Consider the following 17,883-nt stretch of genomic DNA (forward strand, 5'->3'; position numbering starts at 1 on the left):
CACCCCTGGCCACCACTTGGGGGCGTCCTTGGTTACCAGGCTTCTACAGAGCTGTATGACATGCAAATTTAAGATTCAAGATTCAAGATTTCAAGATTCTTTATTTGTCATTATACAAGGCAAGGCAAGGCAAGGCAAGGCAAGGCAGTTTATTTGTACAGCACATTTCATGTACAGGACAATTCAAAGTGCTTTACATAAAGCAAAGGCATTACCGATATTTGGAAATAGTAAAAGGCATCAACACATAATCACAATACAATAATAAATTACATTAAAATGGTTAAAAGCAAGATAAGTTAAAAAGTTGACATGCAGATTTCATGCATAGGCGTATGAGAAAAAAAATGTTTTTAACCTGGATTTAAAAATGTCAACATTTGGTGAAAGTTTAATCTCCACTGGCAGTTTGTTCCACTTGTTTGCAGCATAACAGCTAAATGCTGCTTCTCCATGTTTAGTCTGGACTCTGGTTTGGACTAGCTGACCAGAGTCTTTGGATCTAAGAGCTCTGCTAGGTTTATATTCTCTGAACAAATCACAGATGTATTCTGGGCCTAAACCATTTTGGGATTTGTAAACAGTCAGAAGGGTTTTAAAATCTATTCTGTGTCTGACAGGAACCCAGTGTAAAGATTTTAAAACTGGTGTGATGTGTTCAGATCTCTTAGTCCTGGTTAAAACTCTAGCAGCAGCGTTTTGGATGAGCTGCAGATGTTTAATGCTCTTTTTAGGAAGTCCTGTTAAAAGACCATTACAGTAATCCAGCCTACTGGAGATGAATGCATGGACAAGTTTCTCTTGGTCTTTCAGGGAGATTAAACTTTTAATTCTGTTGATGTTTCTGAGCTGGTAAAAAGCTTCTTAGTGACAGCTTTGATGTGGCTGCTGAAAATCAGGTCTGAGCCTATGAACACTCCAAGGTTACGAACTTGGTCGGTGATTTTAAGAGCCAGAGTCTCCAGGTGTTTGCCAATGCTGACCCTCTTCTCTTTGCTACCAAACAGAATAATCTCAGTTTTGTCTTCATTTAATTGTAGAAAATTCTCCTTCATGCAGGTGTTTATTTGCTCCAAACACTGACACAATAAATCTATTGGACTGCAGACATCTGGTGACAGAGACACATAAAGTTGTGTATCATCAGCATAACTTTGATAATTAATGCTATAGTTTTGTAATACTTGACCCAAAGGGAGCATATACAAGTTTAACAGAAGAAGTCCAAGGACTGACCCCTGGGGGACTTCACAAGTCATGGCCACTTCCTCAGATTAATAGCTGCCGATCGTAACAAAATAACTCCCGCCTTCTAAATAGGACCTGAACCAGTTAAGGACCGCTTCAGAAGGTCCAACCCAGTTTTCCAGCTTGTGCAACAGGATTCTGTGATCTACAGTATCAAACGCAGCAATGAGATCCAATAGAACCAGGACTGATACTTGATCAGAATCAGTATTCAACCTAATGTCATTTAACACTTTGACCAGAGCTGTTTCAGTGCTGTGATGAGGTCGGAAGCCGGACTGAAACTTATCAAGATTTCCACTTTCATTTAAAAAGTCATTAAGCTGGCGAAATACAACTTTTTCAATAATCTTGAAAATAAAAGAGAGGTTAGAGACAGGTCTATAGTTCATTATAGAGGCATCTAGAGTCCTTTTCTTTAATAACTTTAAGTCCTTTTCTTAATAGCAACTTTCTTTAGTGACTTGGGAAAAAAGCCTGATGCCAGTGAGTTGTTAACTATCAGTAGGAGATCACTTTCTACTGAGGTAAAAACTGTTTTTAAAAAGTTGGATGGTATCATGTCCAGAGTGCATGTTGTTGATTTCAAATGCCAAACTATTTCTTGTAGGATTTTTAAATCAACCATTTTAAATTGCGACATAACATCAGAATTATTTCCGGGTTTTAGACACAGACCAGTTTTCTTGTGTGACTGTGTGGAATTAATATTTTGCCTAATTGTTTTAACTTTTGGTTAAAAAAGTTGGCAAATTGGTTGCATTTCTCAGTGGAAAGGAGCTCTGGGCGTATCTGTATAGGAGGATTTAGAATAGAATAGAATAGAAATACTTTATTAATCCCTTCAGAGAGCCCTCAGGGAAATTTGGGTACCAGTAGCAATACAACACCAACAGTAAAGCAGGACAAGCGCAAGACACAATATATACAAGTACAAAGCAAAATAGAGGCAAATAGAATGCAATAAATATAACAATAATAACAATAAGATAAGTTAAATAAAACAATATAAACAGCATTGCACACAGTAGAGGTGGTACAGATTCCCAGTTCACTATTGCACGTATAAGTTATTGAAACTGTTTGTATGGGTAAAAATTAATAAAGAACTTATTGTGCATGTGTTGTATCAGGTGGACTGCACACCTCCCTCTCCCCCCTTCTTCTCCCCCTCCTGCCTAATGCAGAGTTGTACAGTCTGATGGCTCGGGGGACAAAGGAGTCTCTGAGCCGGTTGGTCCTACTCTTGGGGAGGAGCAGCCTGTTACTGGTCAGGCTTCTCTATGCACTGATGACAGTGTGCAGAGGGTGACTGGCATCATTCACAATAGCCAGTAGTTTTTTTAGTGTTCTCTCTGCCACTGTCACCAGGGAGTCCAGCTTCATGCCAACCACAGAGCCCGCCCGCCTGATGAGTTTTTCTAGCCCGTTAGCACACCTTTTTGTCATGTTACCCCCCCAGCAGACAACAGCATAAAAAAGCGTACTAGCCACCCCAGACTGATAGAACATCCACAGGAGTTTCCTGCAGATGTTAAAAGATCTCAGTCTTCGCAGGAAGTACAGACGGCTTTGGCCCTTCTTGTACAGGTGATCTGTACAGCATGTCCAGTCCAGCTTGTTATCCAGCCACAACCCGAGGTACCTGTAGTTGTCTACAATCTCCACCTTATCGTCCCTGATGGTCACTGGATGTGGTTGTGGGCTGGACTTCCTGAAGTCAATAACCATCTCCTTAGTCTTTGAGGTGTTAAGCTGGAGATGGTTCATCTGACTCCAGGTGACAAAATCACTGACCAGATTCCTGTACTCGTCCTCTCCATCATCCCTGATACACCCCACGATGGCTGTGTCATCTGCAAACTTCTGGATGTGACACAGCTCTGAGTTGTAACAGAAGTCTGAGGTGTAGAGTGTGAAGAGGATGGGGGCCAGCACCGTCCCCTGGGGTGCTCCTGTGCTGCTCCTGTGCTGCTAATAACAGTGTCAGATGTGATGTCCTTTAGCCTGACGTACTGCGGTCTCTCTGTGAGGTAGCTACTGTTGCAAATATTTTTTAAACATTATTATTCATCTATTCATTTACATTTTATCCTTAGATTTTAGTAACATGCATTAGGCTCTGCTTTTAATTAATAGAACTACAGCTTAATTGTTATCATTGCTTTGCAGGTTACAGATTTGCTTTGCATTCACATAAACAGGAGACAGGGTTACTGGGTTCAGTGCTGGGAGGGTGGCAAGGGACTTTGAAATTGTTCTGGTGCCCAGCAAGAGAAAGCTACTGAGAAGATAACAAATGAGCAGAAATAGGGAGGATAAAACTTGTTTTGCAGATCTCACCCAACTGACTGTGGGAAAGAAGAAAAACAGCCTGGGAAGAAAAGTGACGGAAGAAGGAGGGACCACCTTGCAAAATACACATTCACATGAATGCGCACTACATGCACGCACATAGCCACAATGCATTGTATCACTATAAATGAGGATAACTTAGGTACGCGGGTCTTTTGGCTGAACCGAAGGGTCCCGACACTTCATGTATTAGTGGACCAGAAGCTAAGCTAACAGGCCTCCTCTGACAGAGATGTGTATTGTTTTCTTACCTTACTGGCTTAACAAAGAATTGTCAATTCTACTCAATCTCTGGTGTTTTTGCCTTCTTTTAAAAATGTGGATTTTTGAACACTCTTCCTTCTGATGAATTATTTACAGGTGATGAACAAATCTTTTAAAGCCAACAATTAAAAAACTTCACTACCAATCCAGGACACCAAGCAGGGGTCCACCTGCATCTCCCTCAGTTTGTCCAGAAGCATCAGGGGCTGGATTGTGTTGAAGGCACTTGAAAAATCCAAGAAGAGGATCCTCACTGTGCCCCTCCCCTTATCCAGATGAACTTGGATACGGTGTAGGAGGTAGAGAATAGCATCCTCCACACCAAGACCTGCGCAATAGGCAAACTGTAGGGGGTCCTGGGCCTGTTGCACTTGGGGCTTGAGGAGATTGAGGATGAGCCGCTCCATCGTCTTCATCAGCTGGGATGTAAGTGCCACCAGTCTGTAATCGTTCAGCTCACCAGGACATTTTTTCTTTGGAACTGGAACAATACAGGATGTTTTCCACAGGGTAGGCACTTTCCCTAGCTGTAGACTGTGGCTGAAGACATGCTGGAGTGGTTCCCCCAGTGACTAAACTCCCTCGGCAAGTAATATGGCCTCAGACTAACGGCTAACAGTTCTAAGTCATGGCAACACAGTTCCTTTTTCACTGAGACATACTGGGCAACACCAACGTTTGTTCACATATATGATGAGCCCCCCCACCTCTGCTCTTACCGCAGGCGTTCATGTCTCTGTCAGCTCTCACAGCAGTGAAACCCGGTAGATCCACGTTACCATCCAGTATCGCATCAGTGAGCCATGTCTCTGTGAAGATGTATAAGCTGCACGCGCAATAATTCTGTTGATTGTTCAGTGCCAACAGCTCGTCCATCTTGTTAGGTAGTGAGTTGACGTTCCCCATTAGTACAGAGGGGATCACTGTCTTAAAATGTCGTCGAGCAGCCTTTAGCTTAGATCCTGACTTGCAGCCTCTGTACTTCCTCCTCAGCTCTGTCGGTACATTGTGCTGCATTCCGACGTTAGTCTTCCATGAAAAAGTTCCTCTCTTGAATAAACAAGACGTGCAAATGCCATACTAGAGTAAAAAAAATATTCAAGAGAATCAAAAAATAGGATATATATACAAAAAATAAGGAATAAAACGATAGGATAGAAAGAAAGAATCACTCGGTTGCGTAACAGACACAGGTAAGGCAGCAGTTTCCTGCAGAGCCATTTAAAAAAAAATAAAAAAATTTGTAGAGATTTGTAAGTTTTTCAATCATAGCAATCAGAGTGCGAGAATTGTTGACATTCCTGTTAATCATTTCAGATAAATGCAGCTCTCTGGCCTTGCACAGCTCATTGTTATAGTTACGCAGGCTTTGTTTGTACAACTCAGTGTATTTGAAGTTTATTTTTCTGCCATTTCCGCTCAGTTTTTCTGCATTCTCTTCTTAAGCTGGTAACCACAGTGGTGTTTCTCCATGGTGTTTTCTGTTTGCTCAAAGTGCTCTTGATTCTTATCGGTGCAACAGCATCCATTACATTGAAGACTTTCAGATTGAAATGATCCAGGAGTCCATCAACTGACTCTGCACTGGTTGTTGGTAACATAGCTATGTCCTCCACAAACTTAGCACTTGTTCTTTCATTAATGTACCTCTTCCTAACCAAGGAGCAGGTTGTTTGGACATTCTGAGTGATCAGTAAATCAAAGAAAATACAAAATGGTCAGACAAGGCCAAGTCAGTGACCGCAACAGAAAAAATATCAAAACCCTTTGAAATAACCAGGTCCAGAATGTGACCTCCAATGTGGGTCGGTTCTTTTACATGTTGCCGTAAACCACACATGTCCAATATGGAAGAAAATTCCTTGACATTACCATCCGTCATGTTATCTATGTGAATGTTAAAATCCCCAGTTAAGATGAAATGGTTAAAATCAGTAAAGATACCCGACAATAATTCAGAAAATTCATCAATAAAATTTACACAGTGTCCTGGACGTCTGTAGATGATTAGAAATAGGAGGGGGGCCGGGGGTCAACCACGGCAGTGAAAATCATGGTGGAAGTGTGTCTGTAGTGGTGTATGTGAGTGTGGTGCGTGCGTGTGTGCAGTAAGTGAGCATGTGAACTTTCTCCCAGTTCCTTTCTCCAGTTTCTGCCACCAGATGATAGTGGGGCATCATTGGGAGCTGATTCAGGAAAAGTCCACAGCCCGAGGGGAGGGTGGAGGAAGGTTGGGGGGACTGAGCATCCGTCAACATAACCTTTCAGGAGAACTTTATGACCAGCCATCCAAGGCCAGTACAGGGAGCTGAATTTAGATAACAGCATTTGTTTTAGTTTCAGGCCTGAGCTGTTTCGTCTGCCTTGAGTCTCTCAGTGGTCCCACTGGCGACTCTAAATCATCCGAATTTGTGGGTCAATTTCCATCCAGCCAAGCCGACAACTTCTCCAAGTTGGTGTCCACCCCGCGTATGAGCTCTGGAATCGCAACCAGCTTGCCATTCTTTGCTAGAATAGCCTCCAGTTTACGATTAAGCTCCTGCAACGCCAAAGTCTGATTGTTCATAGCTCGACACACACCGGCACAGAAATCCGGCAGCTTGCCAGTGGCCGCCGACAGTGTCCAAATTTTGCAATATGCCAGGAAACCGTCTGCTCCAAAGAGCAGAAACCCAGTTATTATGAATCTGAATGTGTATATGTCTTTAGCATCCTCAACAGAAAGAATCGACAGGCACATGACCTTCCATACACTCCAGGAATCCATCACATATCCAGCCGAAAACGTTCCGCCAGGACAAGCAGGTTCCCCTACGCCTGTTTTCCGGTTCGAATAAATTTGGTTGATTGCATTTAGGGAGAAGAAAAAGCATCTGCCTTCGTCGAGAGCCAATAGAAGAAAAGAAGAAAAAAAAAAAAAGGTGACATCTGATTCAAGTGTGTTGGAGAAGGCTTGCATCTAAAAGTTGCAGAATGGTAGATCTCGAAGACCAATGTTGGGCAGCTCTGGTTTAGTTCTTTCATTGACCTTTGACATACATATACCAATTAACTAAGGATGATAATTCACATTAACTTGCTAGTCCAGTATTACGATCAGCAGTACCGAGAACATAGAGTATGGGGTGTTTTCGTAATTATAATATCTTTATTCCTTATACAATGTACAAAATTAGTTGCTGGTGGTGGGTTTCTTTTCCTGTACTGTCCTTTTCATTCAAGGTGCCAAGTTTAAATTCAAAGCGGGTAGAAATTTCTGACATTGTCTTATTGTTAACATAAGATATGAATTAATACACAAAACTCAAATTTATAGCACAGAAATAAAAAACAGGTTAAATTTCAGCTGAATCTGCATGAGCCTTTGCGGTCCAGATATGTTGAGTTTTTAAATAGCCCCGCCCCCTCCTGACAGAAACGAAACATGTTGAGTTTTCTTTGCTAATCATTATTATTACATTGCACAATGTAGAAAACTATTAGAAACAACTTATTTGTTTTATTAATGAGACACTGTTTATACAAAACATAAAATGATAATTAGTCACCACTAAAAAGTTTACGTTCAAACAAAATCTGGGCTAAGAGTGTGGAGTCACTGTGTCAAGTAAAACAAGTGCACCCTGAAGAGGTGAGGACTATTTGCTTGAATTATCTCGTATTCTATTGGCTGGAGGAGATTTGGCAGACAGCTCTTTCTGCAACCCAAGAGACAGGAAAAATATCCAAGAGCAGAAGTTTTGAGAGAGAAGAGAAAGTGTCTGAGTGTGAGGGAAAGAGACCAAGTCTAAGCGCTGAGTTTTGAAATGAAGAACGATATATTTGAAAGCAAGAGGTACTTTCTGAGTGTGAGAGCAGAGAGAGAAAGCAAACAATTCACTCTTGATTAAAGATAGAAAAATACCCCCATAGTACTCCACTTTGGGGACACTTGGGCCGTTTCTTACCAAGTAAGCTTAAAACAGGGATGTCCAAAGTCGGTCCTTGAGGGCCGCTGTCCTGCAGGTTTCCTTTGTCTCCTGCTGCAGCACGCCTGTAGCCTATCCGAGTAATGGGCAGCAGTTGACAACAAGCTGTAGAGGAGCACTATTAAATTTGAACCAGGTGTGTTGGAAACATCTAAAAACCTGCAGGACTGCAGCAGAGGACCAGAGCTGGACACCCCTGGATTGTAGACTGATTTTAAAAGTTTGGCTTGGCAGTACAAACGTCTGAGGATGGTGGACGCAAGAACATGATGATGACATCACAGCCGGTGCCACAGAAAAACGTACATTTGCAGAAAAAAATCACACAAAAGATTAAAAATAAAAAAAGTTTAAAAATGGACCGAGTCGTGCTCACAGTTGCTGTTGAGATGTTGTACTCTGAAGCTGAGAAGGAAGATACAGGAGCGATCTCTTGGTGGCATACCTGTCAGCTGTGGTACGTTTTTACCAACGTTTCTTTTTTCTGTTTTCAACAATGATACAAACAGAAATGAAGCACTTTAACATGACTTGATATACAGAATTAAAAACAGTTAGATTTAGTGTTTGGAAACTTTTAATACCTTCTGATAATTGTTTTAAGTGTATTTCAGAAATAAGTTGAAATTAATTTTCACTTTAAAAGACATCTAAAATTGCCTGTGAGCATTTCCTTATGATCAAACAGGACTGTATGACATGACTGAAAACTGCATCTCAGGATCATCCGTCCAGCTTTAGATGGATATAAATAGAAAAACATTTTCAAAACAGACAACTTGATGATTTAATGGAAATGCCTCAGAACTTCCCACCTCTGCGTTGTCTCGAATGACTGTTACCGTGGAGATATCCTGGAATTCCAGATGTTTTGGTTTGAGTTTTGTCAGGATCAAATCAGTTAAACACAGTCAGCTGATTATAGAGAAGAGCAGCTACGTATGGAGAAGGTAAGAAACCTCTGAATCTTCATGTCTGCAGAAGTTTGGTAAGCCAAGGTCACAGCGCCACCATGTGGGCGTTTTTAAACCAACAGACTTTAACTTAAACAGAACCGACCCCGGGTCATGTGGTTCTGTTTGTCTTCACAGTTTGATGAGCCCGGTGACTCGGCCTTGACTGCCACAGCCTCCACAACCTCCTTACCTGCTCAGGTGAGACATCCTGTAAACTTTTCTGGTTCCTGTCTCTGGTATCTGTCTCTGGAGTAAACCTCCATCAGGTGAGGGTCACCTCAGGACCACATGCCAGTTCCACATCCCTGTTCTTTATGTCCTGGACTCTCTCTGTGGGTTTATTTGTGTTTCTGGGTTGATTCTGGTTCTGTTTCAACATAGACAGATTGGTTCTGAACAGTAAACTGATAAAATGATGGATGTGATCGTTTACAGAAGCAGAACCATCAGGTGGATCAGAAACTGCATGGGTCTGCTGAAGACCGTTTCCTGATCCACGGTCTGAGTGTGGAGCGCTACAGAGAAATCTACAACTCAGTCCTGCAGCCATCCGTCCTCTCTGCTTTGTCCTCGGCCAAAAAGACGGTGAGTCCTCGATGGGTCAGCTGACAGAAGATAAAACTTGCTTGAAATATTTACTGTTAGAACACAGAACACTAAACAAAGCTGTTAAATATGGACTTTAGAGCTGCTGAAGACCAGGGTAGAACCAGGACAGGACCAGGACTTTGTTCTGGCTTCTGTCTGTGATTTCTGTCTCTGGAGTCTGTTCTGGTTCTTGTTTCTGTCTCTGGACTCTGTTCTGGTTCCTGTCTCTGGTCTGCAGGACTATGTCTGTCAGGTTCTGGAGTTGAAGCAGAATTTGTGGATGAGTCTGAGTCGACCACAACTGCAGGAGACGGTGATGGAGGACGGACGGGTTGAGATCTCAGAGATCTTGGACCTGACCTGAGATGAACCTTGAGTTGATCCAACTGATGATGTCATCTGTTTGGATCCTGGAGGATGAGGAACATCCAAGAAACTACAGGAAGTTATTTCATGGAATTAAAGATGGAATCTGAGTTCTGATGGTTTTATGTTGATGCTGCCACGTCCACTCAGGTCTTCAGCAGGTCTCAGACCAGTTCCTGGGGATGCTGGTGACATTTGACCTCTGGAACGTAATCCTCTTAAAAGCTGAATTGAGTTTATACAAAAGACCAAATTAGAATATTAATCAAAGAAACTCTATCATGCTTCAAACTCTTTTATTCTATCAAACTTTGCTCTAATGTGAATGGATGTGAAACTGTCCGGATGTAGTCTGACATATAAACTATGCATGGAACTTGTTTTGTTATTTGTTTACTGCTGCTGTAAACAAACATGTACCAGTTAAAAGACAAAGAATAAAGTGTAATGATGCTAAAATGGTGGAAATGTGATGATGTTTCCAGGTTGTGGTTAAAAGCCAGACAGCAGAGTTCTGTTCTGTCTGCAGTCTGTTCAGGGATTGACTGGTTTGATGATGTAATACTAAAAGCTCAGCTTGTCATTGGACCAGGTTCGTCATTGCAGACTTCATGTGAGCCACTAAAGATCCACCAGATACAGAATTTCTTTTCTTTCAGTTTTAAGAGTCAAACCGAAGGAAGTTTTCAGACATCCAGAGTTTGCATCATCTCTAATCGAACTTCAATCCTTGCCTGTTATAAAGATCCAGTCAAAAAATTTCAGATCTAATTAAAAAAAATAAATAAATAAAAATAAAAAATTATTATTCCAGGGCCTACAGACCCAAGCCCACCTATGCAACCACTAGCCTGAGTTAAAACATATTTAAAAGCTCACAGTTGATCTGTACCATGAAAATCAGAGACCTGATGGTTCCAGTCAGTGTCTGATGTCCAGTGAGTCTCTGATGAATGTTGAAGTTACAGACGGATTTCTCTTTTAATGTGTCTGAGAAAATATCCACTGTAATCCTCCATAATTCCTCTGGTGATATTCAAAGTTAAAGTCAGTTTTATTGTCAATTTCTTCACATGTACAAGACATACAAAGGAATCAAAATGATGTTTCCCACTGTCCCACGGACAGGACATTTCAACACTGAAGTAACCGTTAAAATAAAAGTGCACAGGCACAAAAATCTGATATTACACAGTGATAATAAGTAAAGTGGAAAGATTTAAGGCATGAACCGATCCTAAGGTCAACTGTAACAGTGACAATAAGGGGTTCACAGTTTGATTTGAAAGTAGCAGCAAGTTGTATGTATAGGTTGTAGTACTATGTACAAGCAAAGAGTTGTATTTAGTTCAGTTCAGTTTATTTGCCATTTGCAGTATAAAAAAGGACAATGGAAAACAGTTGCAAAGAGCTCAAAGGGGGTGGGGTGGGAGGGCACTGAGCAGTGCTGACTCCGCCCACAACTCCGAGTAGAGTCCTGGAAAAGGGCACAGGTTTTGTGATTTTTGCCAAAAACTTCATAATCACAATTTAAAGACCACTGAGGACATTTTAAATAGTTCCACATAAGCATTGGAGTGGGTCTTTAAACATTTCCCAGTCTGTTGTGTCAAAGCAGTCTTGAAGAGCAGAAGAGGCCCCCTCTGGCCACACTCTGACCTGCTTCTGAACTGGTTTGGTGACTTTCAGTCCACACGGCACCAAAGCCGGTTCAGGTGTGAACGGTGGCAAAAACTAGGAGAGAGGCTTCGACATCCCCACGAAACCGCTGTAGTACATACTACAAGGCTGTGGGGGGCGCTAAAGAGTAACACTCCAAAGCTAGAACAAAACAACTTATTCAGAAAAAGGCTCACTGCGTGTTGCAGGAAGTTCACTTGGAAGAAGAGAAGATGGCTGAGGATTCACTGCAAGGCAAAAGGGAAACATTTGTTTGGACTGATGAAGAAGTTGAGCTTCTTCTTTAAGTAACGCTGGACTACAAAGCAAAAAAAAAAAAAACTTGAGGAAGGGTGGATTGGAAATCGGCACATATTCATCACATTGACATCATATCCTCCAGCTGTGCGGCAACGCTGTCCTCATGAAACACAGATGATAGAGGTCTCAATCCTATCCACCTTGATACCTGGTTTCAGACATGATCTGTTTCATAGAGGCTAATCCCTGGTTTCGTGGGGGTGAGAGGGTGGATTGCTAAAATACTTTTGCATTTTTACTGCAACTCAGCATCGTGGGGACGGCCCCTCACTCTCTGTCTGTATGCTGGCATTAGCATAATAGTAAGGTGATCAGAGAGGTCGATGTAGGGGAGGGGGTTGCTTTGTATGCTCCTTTGTGTGACGTGTACACCAGGTCCAGAATATTGTCTACCTTTGTAGGGAAATCAACATGCTGGTGAAATTTTGGAAGGACAGATCAGCATGATTAAAAAAAAGCTTGAATATTGGAGATATATCTGAGTTTTCTGTATCCTCAAAGCTGACCAGAGAGCAATGCACTGGTCCACACAGATTATTGTTGTTTGTCCCTTTTGAGTTTGGCTGAAGAAACTGTCTCCCCCAACAAATCTGAAAGGATTAGAAGCAGCTCTTTGTCACTTCCAGCTTTCCTTCATTGTCTTCCAGATTCCACTAAGTACAATGTCCAGCAGGATCATTGTTAGCTTTGGTTAAAATTAGTGTGTGAAATCTGCGGATTGTTGAGTCTGGAAACCTCAAAGCTTTGAGCTCTTTCAAAGTCTAAAACAAAACTCTGTTTACAAATGTTTTAACATAATGTCTAATAGCTTCACCATCCACCCGTCCGTCCGTCCATCCATCCATCCACCCGTCCGTCCATCCATCCATCCATCCATCCATCCATCCATCCATCCATCCATTTTCTGCCGCTTATCCAGAGTCGGGTCAGCAGCCTAAGCAGGGAAACCCAGACTTCCCTCTCCCCGGCCACATTCACCAGCTCATCCAGAGGTGTTCCCAGGCCTGCCAAGAGATGTAGTCCATCCAGTGTGTCCTGGGTCTTCCCTGTGGATTCTTTCCGTTGGGATGTGCTCGAAACAACTCACCAGGGAGGCGTCCAGGTGGCATCCTAACCAGATGCCAGGGCCACCTCATCTGGCTCAATGCAAAGGAGCTGCGACTCTACTCTGAGCCCCTCCAAGATCACCGAGCTTCTCACCTTATCTCTAAGGGAGAGCCCGGCCACCCTGCTGAGAAAACTCTTTTCGGCCACTTGTATTCGCAACCTTTTCTTTCAGTCACTACCCACAGCTCGTGACCATAGGTGAGGGTTGGAGCGTAGATCGACCGATAAATCGAGAGCTTTGCCTTTTGGCTCAGCTCCTTCTTTACCACAACAGACCGATGCGGAGTCCGCATCACTGCAGACACCATACCGATCTCCCGCTCCATCCTTCCCTCACTCATGAACAAGACCCTGAGATACGTGAACTCCTCCACTTGGGGCAGTCTTACAGAATACAAGAAGCATAATTTAACATTAAAAACAAAGAGAAAGTGAAAAGAACGTTGGATAAAAACAGAATTAAAACATGATCAAGTTTAAATATTTCAGCTTAACAGAACCAGATGCAGATTTTGACTTTTTAAACAAAAAATATTGAAAAGCAGCAGTGAACAGGTGGGTCTTTAACCTGAATTTAAATAAACTGAGTGTTTCAGCTGATTTGAGAGTAGCAGGGAATAACCCCAATAGGAAGGGGAGAACAATAAAAGCCCATCCTAAAAGACAGAGAGAATACCAGATCTTTAACATCTCTGAGGCCAGCTGTCCTCGGTCTGTTGCAGTTTCCATCTAACTTGACATGTAAATTGTTCAGTTGGTCGCTATAGAGGCCATAAGCTTCTTAAAGCTCAGCTCAGTGATAGACGACAGGACTCCCAAGCAGTAGTGTTGAACGAGTCATGAACAAGCCGTTCAGTACTCAAGAATCACTTTACTGACTTGTGAATCACAATTCCTTGTGTCTACTGACTCATTTACTGAATTGTCCCTGCTGCTGCTAGCAAGCTAACTACAGAGCTAACTGAAGAGACCAAACAATAAACAGTATCACTATTGTGCAACTGCTCTTCTAACTGCACTTGTAGAAACATGTTAAGCTAATCATTGTAATAGAGGAAAAAGCAGGGTTTAAATTACGGGTGAGCTAAGGGGAGCTCAGCTCCCCTGAAAGGCACATGAGCTCCCCTAAAGACATTCAGCTGATACTTTGAGGGGGAGTCCTTAATATAGTTCACGTTCAGGTTACATTTAATTTTTCAAAAAGGTTTGTGATGTGTCTTGAAAAGAATAGCTTTAATTTGTTTAATTTAATTAATTAAACCCTCCAAATGTGATCTATTCTGTTTCCGTCAGCACCATGGACAGCAGCGTTGTTTGTTTGTAGCGTGCTGTGAGCGTCCATACAAAAAACACTTTATATGCTTCCTTTTGTGGTTGTTAAAAGAACTTTCCGTCCCTGTTTCTGATTAAACAGGCTGCATACAGTAGCAGCAGTTAATTTATGACTGGATGTGGTTAGCTGCAGGAATAGGCTGCAGGTGTCTAATTGATTATTTAGGCAGAACCTGTAAAAACACTGTTACAATAATCAAGCCGACTAAAGATGAAAGCATGGACTATTTCCTGCTGAGACATCAGATCTTTTACCCTTGATATGTTTTTAAGGTGATAGTAGGCTGATTTTATGATTCCATTAATGTGTTTTTCAAAGTTTAGGTCTGAGTCCATCACTACACCCAGATTTCTGGTCTGGTTGGTGGTTTTTAGGTGTATAGACTGAAACGCTGGTGACCTTTAGTCATTTCTCTTTGGCTCCAAGACAATCACCTCAGTTTTGTTTTTGTTTAACTGAAGAAAGTTCAGACACATACAGTCATTATTCTATTTATTATGAAGTTATGCATCTTCTCCAAAGAACAAAAAGGTAAAAGTTAAATTCATGAGTTTCCTTGTGCATTTTCTTGAGGAGGAGAAGCTGCTTAATAATCATGCACACCTACTATGGAGAAGGGGAGTTCAAACAGTGCTCTTTCTGTGTGGAGTTTGCATGTTGTCCTTGTGTATGCATGGGTTCTCTCTGGGTACTCCAGCTTTCTCCCCTCGTCCCAACTTAAACATACTTGTCAGGTTAACTGATCCCTAAATTCTCCAAAGGAGCGAGTAAAGGTGGTTGTTTGTCTCTCTGTGTTAATCCTGTGATGGACTGGTGATCTGTCCAGGTGTACCTGCCTCTCATCTGCCAAATGTTGGGATGGATTCCAGCTAAGGAGTGTTCATCAGATTAGTTTTTTCCTAAGTTGCCTCTACCCTCCATCTTCAGACTAAGTTAGCACCGGTAGTTCTCCTTCAGGAACATCTAATCCGCTGGTTTTCTGTTTAACTTCCATCCATTCCTCAGTATGTCTTCTTGGTGTCTTGGTCTTGCTGGACCCTTATCCCACCAGAGGAAAGTAAAAATCTGATCATGAGTCCAAGGGAAACACCATTTTTCCTTAACTCGCATTAGAGTCAGAGCTGCAGGTTCAGTGGAGATGGCTACTGCCCAACCCTGACTCTCTCATCTGTGCCACAGGTGAGTGTGCACCTTTACACACATACATGCACACGCCCACTCCCACGTGAACGACATTCCAGAGCACACATACTCACTCAACCTTACAATGCACCACATCTTCATCTGTGTCTCCTAAAATCAGTATTATGCATCAGCTGCAGATCAGTTCAATTCAATTCAATTCAATTCAATTCAATTCAGTTTATTTGTCTCTATGGGGCAATTTAAAAAAGGTATGACAGCAGCTTAAAAGGACCAAACAAACAAGTCACACAATTGCATATTCTGTAAACACATAAAAATAATTTAAAATACAGTTTATAAGTCTTAAAAAAAAACTTTAAGACTGTCATTTAAAAACTTTAAAGTGATTGTATTAAAATGAATTAAGTTTTGTGTGTTTAGAATTAATGAAGAACCTAAATGAGAATGAGAACCTGGACAGGCTTAGGGATAAAGGTTGTCCTGCTCCTTTGCATCCTGCAGCCGGGACTATGGAGCTATCACATGGAGCTGTGGTTGACAATATAAAGTCAGTGTGCAGGGTGCAGGCCATTGTTACGGACTCCTGTCAACTGTTAAGGTGTCTGATGGCCGAGGAAAAGAAAGCGTTTCCTGCATTTCAGACTCCTATATCTTCTGCCTGAGCGGAGGAGAGTGAACAGTCCATGTTGGGGGTGGTTGGGGTCTCCCGGAGATGGACTCTGTGCTGGTAGATTCTCTGCACAGACGACAACAGAGTCCTGGTGATCTTGGTCTTTACCGCTCTCTGCAGGCGTTTGCAGTCCGCGACAGTAGAGCTGCCGTACCACACAGTGATGCTGCTGGTCAGGATGGACTCTACCACACAGCTATAGAAGTTTCTGAGGATATTTAAAGCTGCTCACCCTCCCCACTTCCAGCCCGCGGATAAGCAGTGGCTGATGAGGGTTCCTCTCCTTCCTCATGTCCACAATCATCTCCTTGGTCTTGTCTGTGTTGAGGGGGAGGTTGTGTCCTCACACAATGTCACCAGAGAGGCCACCTCCCTCCTGTAGGCTGCTTTGTCCTGTGATGCGTCCTATCACAGCGGTGTCGTCCACAAACTGCAGGATGGTGGCTAATCACAGGCTAATTACAATCACAAAATAGTGTAATATGCTCTAAACAGTATTTTTTTCTGTTTCTGGCAAATAGAACTAATGTTATATTTATATTGAGGGGAAGGTGGAGCCCAAGGCCCTGAAGTAAAGATGGAGAACCTTGTTTCCAAATACAACGAAAGATACTGTCTTTGCCCGTGTACAGTAAAATGGTCAAAGTAAACAAACTACGATCATAGTGATGTATAGATATCTATGTAATGCATGTTTTCTTTGGCTGTCTTTATTTCTACAGGACCTTACACGTACCAGAACCAGGGTCAGCACAGCTACATCTCGCGTCCCCTCATCATCTCAGAGAACTACAGGTGTGGAAGTGATCTGATGTTTCAGCTATGTCTGGTACGATCACACTAATGAACAAGTCAGGACTTCTGGCATGATTATGTGATGAATGAACAAATTTTTAGTGTAAACTAACTTTTACTTAGGTTGATGTCCAGGTGTCAGTGAATGTAGCATGTAATGCACTTTTATATGTTGGTCTGAATCAACACTGAAAAAAAAAATCATTGACTGTTGAACCTCAGATTGAGGACGAGAAGTGGTTTTGGTCCCGGTTTTGGAACAGTGGACCAGCTCTACACCCTCCACAGGTCTTGGAGGGGGCATGGGAGTTCATCTAACCAGTCTACATGTGCTTTGTGGTCTTGGGGAAGGGGTTCGACTCCCGGGGACTCTTGTATGGGGTGTTCCAGCCTCCTGAATGCAGGCAGAGGGGAACACAGACCCACCAGAGGCACCGGATGATAAAATTAACAAGTACAGACACAACTACGATATCATTTCCATTTACTTTATAGTTAAATAATATTTCTCTGTATTTCCTGGGTGTTCCAGCTGGATCAGTGCAGCTGCAGCTGGCTGGAGAGAGTGAAAAGTGACTCTACACCATTTCATCTGTCCTCCAGAAGCAGCTACAACCTCACCGAAAACAAAATTTTGAATTAAAAAAATAGTTTGTTTGATTATTTTCCTGAATTAAGATAATTCAGTTCCAGTCTGTAACAGCTGGTCTGCAGGACTACGTCTGTCAGGTTCTAGAGCTGAAGCAGAATCTATGGATGCAGCTATGGCTGCAGGAGGCGTGATGGAAGATGGACAGGTGGAGGTCTCAAAGATTCTGGACCTAAGGTGAAGCCTGACACTGTCCGATTGATGATGTCCACCTGTTTGGATCAGAACTTGGAGGATGAGGAACATCCAGAAAACTGACAGGAAGTTATTTCATGGAATTAAAGATGGATTTTGAGTTGTGATGGCTTCCATGTCCACTCAGGTCTTCAGCTGGTCTCAGATCAGAAAACTTAATGAGCAGATCAGATTTATGTCTGGAAACAAATTGGACATGCCAATGACAGGAAAACCAGACTAGTTTTTGTCTTCAGGAAGCATCAGGTTAGTGGAAAAAAAGC

The 17,883-nt window shown here is 42.3% G+C and overlaps 1 protein-coding gene and 1 long non-coding RNA gene across 2 annotated transcripts in view; one reads left to right on the top strand and one right to left on the bottom strand.

Annotated features, from left to right (window-relative positions):
* The window catches only part of LOC121647505 (NACHT, LRR and PYD domains-containing protein 12-like), a gene marked incomplete at its 3' end in the record, with an annotated part of 791,953 nt that overhangs the window by 739,975 nt on the left and 34,095 nt on the right, over positions 1-17,883 (bottom strand). The window lies entirely within an intron of this gene.
* On the top strand, positions 16,741-17,786 carry LOC121647019. The gene is made up of 3 exons (XR_006011761.1): positions 16,741-16,832; positions 17,086-17,097; positions 17,470-17,786. It is a non-coding gene; the product is annotated as an uncharacterized LOC121647019 (long non-coding RNA).

Source organism: Melanotaenia boesemani, chromosome 10 (assembly GCF_017639745.1).
Source record: "Melanotaenia boesemani isolate fMelBoe1 chromosome 10, fMelBoe1.pri, whole genome shotgun sequence".
In the NCBI taxonomy this organism is placed as follows: domain Eukaryota; kingdom Metazoa; phylum Chordata; class Actinopteri; order Atheriniformes; family Melanotaeniidae; genus Melanotaenia; species Melanotaenia boesemani.